The 6,203-nt window shown below is 40.3% G+C and overlaps 1 long non-coding RNA gene across 1 annotated transcript; it reads left to right on the forward strand.

Moving 5' to 3' along the window:
• Nucleotides 1–1,151: 1,151 nt before the first annotated feature.
• Nucleotides 1,152–2,530, forward strand: LOC138430054 (uncharacterized). The gene is made up of 2 exons (XR_011252981.1): nt 1,152–1,275; nt 1,893–2,530. It is a non-coding gene; the product is annotated as an uncharacterized lncRNA (long non-coding RNA).
• The last annotated feature ends 3,673 nt before the right edge of the window (nt 2,531–6,203 follow it).

A 6,203-nucleotide genomic window follows, 5' to 3' on the forward strand; every position in this document is an offset into this window, starting at 1 on the left:
TTTTTTTTTTTTCTTGTGAAGTAAACTTCTGAGTCCCAATTCTGCCAGTCAACTGAGTGCAGCTTTTATGTCTTTATGCTCTGTGTTCTTCTGTGTTTCTTTTTAAAACAGTGAGCAACGGAATGACATGCATTTGCAGAATGTGTGGTGGATAAAAGAGCACACTAATCTTAAATTCTAAAAATATTTTTATGCCAAAGATTGAAAACAGGATAAGGGTGAATAACCTTTTAAAATATTAACTGATTTTATGCTGGAATTGTACCAAAGCTCTGTTTGTGAGGTAAAAGCTCAATTATCTTCTTAGTAAGTGCATGAAGGTTCTACTTAACATACATGAATGTTTGGGTCAACCTGAAAATATAGACAGCAAAAAAAAGGAACAGTGTTTATAATCTGTATAAGTTTTTTATTTCTTTGGAAAGGGTATATAATTTATAAGAAATTTCACTTAAATATTTTTAAATTATAATAAAAAGATAAGTGTGGTAAAATGATATATTTTGTTACCCATGATTTGTTTTAAGGGACAGAAACTGGATCAAAAAATCTTAAATAAATGAGCTATTTCTCCTCACATACCATATAAAATCAGTGGTGTAGAACCTGCCAGTGGTCTACCTCCCCCTACTACCATTTTTATTTTTGAATTTTTGGCTTGCTGGAAGAGCCTGTCTCTCATTGAAGAGGTAAAAAATGAAATGAGAGATCTGCACTTACTCAGCCTCCCTTAACCTAGATATGAACCTCTGACCCAGTCCTGGCCAGTGAGACACAAGGAGAAGTCCACCTGGGACCCTTAGAAAAACTTTCCTTCCTTATAAAAAGAAAAAGTCTTTGAGGAGAATCCACTTTTCCTTCTCACCTCTGGACATGGTTGTATGAGGCTGTGATGCTGCTGTGATTGGACAAGCTGTATGTACCAAGAGTCCTAATTTGATCAACTGAGTCACTGCTAGAACAACCTACTCCTAAACTCTTCGTTATATGAGGAAAAGGAATGTTTGTTTTTAAGGGAATGGTATATATATAGCCAAAAGCTATACTGTTGATTTCAAGCATTGCTATGTTCAGAAACTTGTGAAATATTAACAGATATTTATCTGTTTTTCTCACTACTCTGTTTTCCTCAATACTGGATTCATTATCAGGCTCCAGCTAGTGGCCCCTGCTGCTGCTGCTGCTGCTGCTGCTAGGTTGCTTCAGTCGTGTCTGACTCTGTGCAACCCCATAGACGGCAGCCCACCAGGCTCCCCCATCCCTGGGATTCTTCAGGTAAGAACACTGGAGTGGGTTGCCATTTCATTCTCCAGTGCACGAAAGTGAAAAGTGAAAGTGAAGTCGCTCAGTTGTGTCCAACTCTTAGCGACCCCATGAACTGCAGCCTACCAGGCTCCTCCGTCCACGGGATTTTCCAGGCAAGAGTACTGGAGTAGGTTGCCATTGCCTTCTCCAGCTAGTGGCCCCAGGCAGGTTCAAACTAATATCATATTTACCACTATGGTTTCAGCCTAGGGATAACTTCCTTCAAAAAAAGTTCTGAGAGTAGTCCTGGGATTTAGTCAGATGAATCTGACTTCATTTCTGTATCCTTTCCTGGAACAATCCAGGATATTACATAGGTGCCGAGGATACAGAATTTCAAAACACAAAACCTATCTTCCCAGTCTAATGAGGGAGATAGAGGGAAATCCATTATTACAACTTAGCAGATAAATGTCATGTGCACTGCATGTCATAGTTTTACAAGGGAACCACAAAAGAGGGGCATTGGTTTCTACCAAAAAACTTTGCAGAAGTGGATGAAATAAAGGCCAAGTTTTTAAAAGTTGAGATGATATGAGCTAAGTCAGAATGCCTGGTAAACTCTTGATGCTCTTTGCTAATTCTAGACTACTTCCTGCTATGCCAGTGGCCTGAGACGTCTTCTCAGTTCAGTTCAGTTCAGTCGTTCAGTCGTGTCCAACTCTTTGCGACACCATGAATCGCAGTACGCCAGGCCTCCCTGTCCATCACCAACTCCTGGAGTTCACTCAGACTCACGTCCATCAAGTCCATGATGCCATCCAGCCATCTCATCCTCTGTCGTCCCCTTCTCCTCCTGCCCCCAATCCCTTCCAGCATCAGAGTATTTTCCAATGAGTCAACTCTGCATGAGGTGGCCAAAGTAATGGAGTTTCAGCTTTAGCATCATTCCTTCCAAAGAAATCCCAGGGCTGATCTCCTTTAGAATGGACTGGTTGGATCTCCTTGCAGTCCAAGGGACTCTCAAGAGTCTTCTCCAACACCACAGTTCAAAAGCATCAATTCTTCGGCGCTCAGCTTTCTTCACAGTCCTACTCTCATATCCATACATGACCACTGCAAAAACCATAGCCTTGACTAGATGGACCTTAGTTGGCAAAGTAATGTCTCTGCTTTTGAATATGCTATCTAGGTTGGTCATAACTTTTCTTCCAAGGACTAAGCGTCTTTTAATTTCATGGCTGCAGTCACCATCTGCAGTGATTTTGGAACCCCCAAAAATAAAGTCTGACACTGTTTCCACTGTTTCCCCATCTATTTGCCATGAAGTGATGGGACCGGACGCCATGATCTTCATTTTTTGAATGTTGAGCTTTAAGCCAACTTTTTCACTCTCCTCTTTCACTTTCATCAAGAGGCTTTTTAGCTCCTCTTCACTTTCTGCCATAAGGGTGGTGTCATCTGCATATCTAAGGTTATTGATATTTCTCCCAGTAATCTTGATTCCAGCTTGTGCTTCTTCCAGTCCAGCATTTCTCATGATGTACTCTGCATAGAAGTTAAATAAGCAGGGTGACAATATACAGTCTTGACGTACTCCTTTTCCTATTTGGAACCAGTCTGTTGTTCCATGTCCAGTTCTAACTGTTGCTTCCTGACCTGCATATAGGTTTCTCAAAGTCTGGAAGTAAACCTTTGTACATATGGACATGTAATTTATGAAGAAGGTGGCCCTGCAGATTTAAGGAAGAAAGGGTTATCACTCAAATCAATAGTGTTGGGACAGTTTGGGTGTCCATGTAAAAGAAAATTCTGCTAAAGTTATACTGTACAACTAAATATGAAGGCAAAACAATAAAGCTTTAGATGATAATATGGGAGAATATTTTAATAACCTGAGAATAAGGAAAGAGCTTATTAATCAGAAAAGTAGGAATATAGATATTATTCGTCACATAACAGCAAGAATTTGGAGATAATTTAAGTGTTCAATAAGTGCTGAATGCTTAAATGATTAATAGAAAGATATTACCATGCAAGTAATATTTTCAAATAATAGTTTATAATATCAAATGATAAAGACATGATTCAAACTATAAGCTAGTTACTGGAACTATATTGGAAATAAATACAGAAAATATTATCTCTGGTCTATCAATCAGGTTTCTGACAGGATACAATGGGTACTCTCAGGCCAGGTATTTTGAAGAGAATTTAATAAAGGGACTATTTACAAAGATGTGGTCAAGATTCAAAGAGAACAGTTGTTAGAACCCAGAGAGTGGCTATATGGAGAAGGCTGCCAAACAGGAGCTGAGGCCTTTTATAGAGAGATACAGCCAATCCACGTAGATCTAGCAAGCAGTGAACAAGGAGAATAAATACCCGGATTTCTCTCTCCTACATCCTTCCAGTCTCCGACTGGTGCCTGCTCTTAGCCAAATCTAACAGGAAGCCAGAAGGCGAAGGGGCTGGTTAATGCAGCCCACACAGATCAGGCTCCCAGAGCTCAAAGCAGGGAGAGACGTGGATGCGCAGAAACGAAGGGAAGGCATCCAGAGCGTCTGGGTGACAGGGTACAGGGGATGATGATTTTCTTCCTTAGAGTTTTTTCCTCTACATTTCAAGAAAGAAAGTGTATTACTTTGAAAATGTAAAGATGTGGTATCAAGCCCTGGATGTGTTTTCTTATTATCTAAACAATGGTGTTAGGTGTTAGAAGGGTATGCCTTTTCAAAGCTGTTAGGAAGGTACAGATATCCCCTTTCATTATCAAATCCTTTGTCACAGCATTGGAAACAATTCGGTGCCTATCAACAGTCAAATAAAATGAATCCTGTATGGCAAGGAGTAGAATAAAGTCCAGATTCCTTACCTCAGCTGACAAAGTCCTGGCTCTGCCCACCTCACTAACATCATCCCTCCTTCCTTTTTGCTTTGGTCATTGATCTTCCTGTTCCTTAAGTAAGTCGCTTATTCTCCCTTAGAGCCTTTGACCTAGACCTTCCCTCTCCCTGGAATGAAGATCACCTGATCTTTCTGTGGCTGGCTGCTTCTTAGATTTCATCTTAAATGACACCTCTTTAGAGATGGCTTCTTACCACCCAATCCAAAGTAACTCTCAAATCTGCTTTCCAGGCTAGACTACTGGAGTGGGTTGCCATTCCCTTCTCCAGGAATATTATATATGAATAGTTTCAATTTTATTCATCATACATTTTCATATATAATACAGTATGGAGCATTCAGCTATATTTATATCTATATTTTTTTGCTTATTCATTTACTGTATGATGTTTATTTATAGTCACATGCCACTAGACTATAACCTCCCTGGACGCAGGAATTTTGTTGGTCTTGAGCATTATCATCTCCACCTGCAGTGTCCAGCTCATGATAGATGGTCAGCTCCTATCTGTGTAATGAATTATGTCCACCTCATACGTCCACACATGCATATATATACCCCAGGAATGGAGCAGGGAGGTAGAGAGGAGAGGGCCATCAATCTGTTTTCCATGGTAAAGCCAACTGAAATAAGAATAATTTTATGTTTGTTTTGAAATCCACTGTTGAAATGGTGAAAAGAAATTATTTAATCTTATACAAAATTTGAAAAAATTGTTTTTACAGAGCATACTCTTTCTTTTGAACACTACCCACCCAATTATGCCTCAGAAGTTCGTTTATGGTGCTGTGGGGAGTCTGATGTTCCATTTAATGTACAGAAACAGATATTCTGTGCATGCCAGGGACGGGGGACTCTGCCTCCCTTTCTCTTGCCTCCCTCCCACAACACCATGGACTGTTCTCCACATTGTGGGCGCACCCACTCTCCAAGCTGCAACACAGAATCAGGCAGCTTACTCTCAATTTCCTAACATTTGATCATCATTTTGCTAAAAAAAAATTTAGGCCAATAATAGAGGTGAACTCCCGATGTGAATTTGGAACAACCCAGGGAGAAGCAGAGAGTGAGGAGTAAAGTCTAGAGGCAGAGAACAATTGGTGAGTTAAAAGACCAATTTAGAATTTGTTATTTTGAATCTAGTTACATTTCCAATGGTGACTGCTCACCAAGGACTAGAATCTTGATTCAAGTCAGCAGAGTGAGAATTTATCTTTAGGAATTCTATTTAAATAAATTTGAAATTATTTCACTCCTCAATTTTTTATGTGTGTGCCTTCTGATATACATTGTTTCAATGCATCTAATATATTGATATTTTGTTTTAGTTTTGACTGATGTAGTCATTAAGATTTATTGATGATGTTCTGCTTAGGAATTTACATTTAAGATACATAGATAAGTGTTTTATTTGTTTAGGGCCAATTTTCCACAGTAGGGAGGATTGGGGTGTGAAAAAGGAGCTGGCTATAGGGCAGCCCTGGGAAGTGGAAGCTGTCAGGGGTCCATGCAGAGAAAATGGACAGCTAAGAAGTGATGGTGCTCCTGGAAGGGCTGTCCAACTAGAAGGAGTGAAGACTGACGTCATCAGCCCTGTTGAAGGGCTGGGGCAATGATGAAAAAGAGAGAGGTAATAATATTGGTGACCAGGAAGTGTTCTAGATAGTATAATTTGTTTTTTTTTAACTGGGTGGAGCCAACAGAAGGTTTTCAGTTTCCTCAGTAAGAATGTGGTTGTCGACACTGCCTGTTACCTACCGAGCAGCCTTTCCACCTGCTAGGGGAAGACTTCCTCTTCCAGTTAGAGAAGGGCAATCCCTTGATCTTAGGAAAGACAGGTTTCTACTTCAGGCCTAAGGATGAATCATGAAACTCCACACCAGTTTGGTCATTTATTCATTCCTTTACTCATCGTTAATTGAGCACCCACCACGAGTCAGGCAGAGTTCTAAGCATTAGAACCAAGCATTGTGCCCAGCTGCTCAGTTGTGTCCGACTCTGCCCCACCAGGCTCTTCTGTCCATGGGGTTTTCCAGGCCAGAGTACTGGA

Source organism: Ovis canadensis, chromosome 25, assembly GCF_042477335.2.
Source record: "Ovis canadensis isolate MfBH-ARS-UI-01 breed Bighorn chromosome 25, ARS-UI_OviCan_v2, whole genome shotgun sequence".
In the NCBI taxonomy this organism is placed as follows: domain Eukaryota; kingdom Metazoa; phylum Chordata; class Mammalia; order Artiodactyla; family Bovidae; genus Ovis; species Ovis canadensis.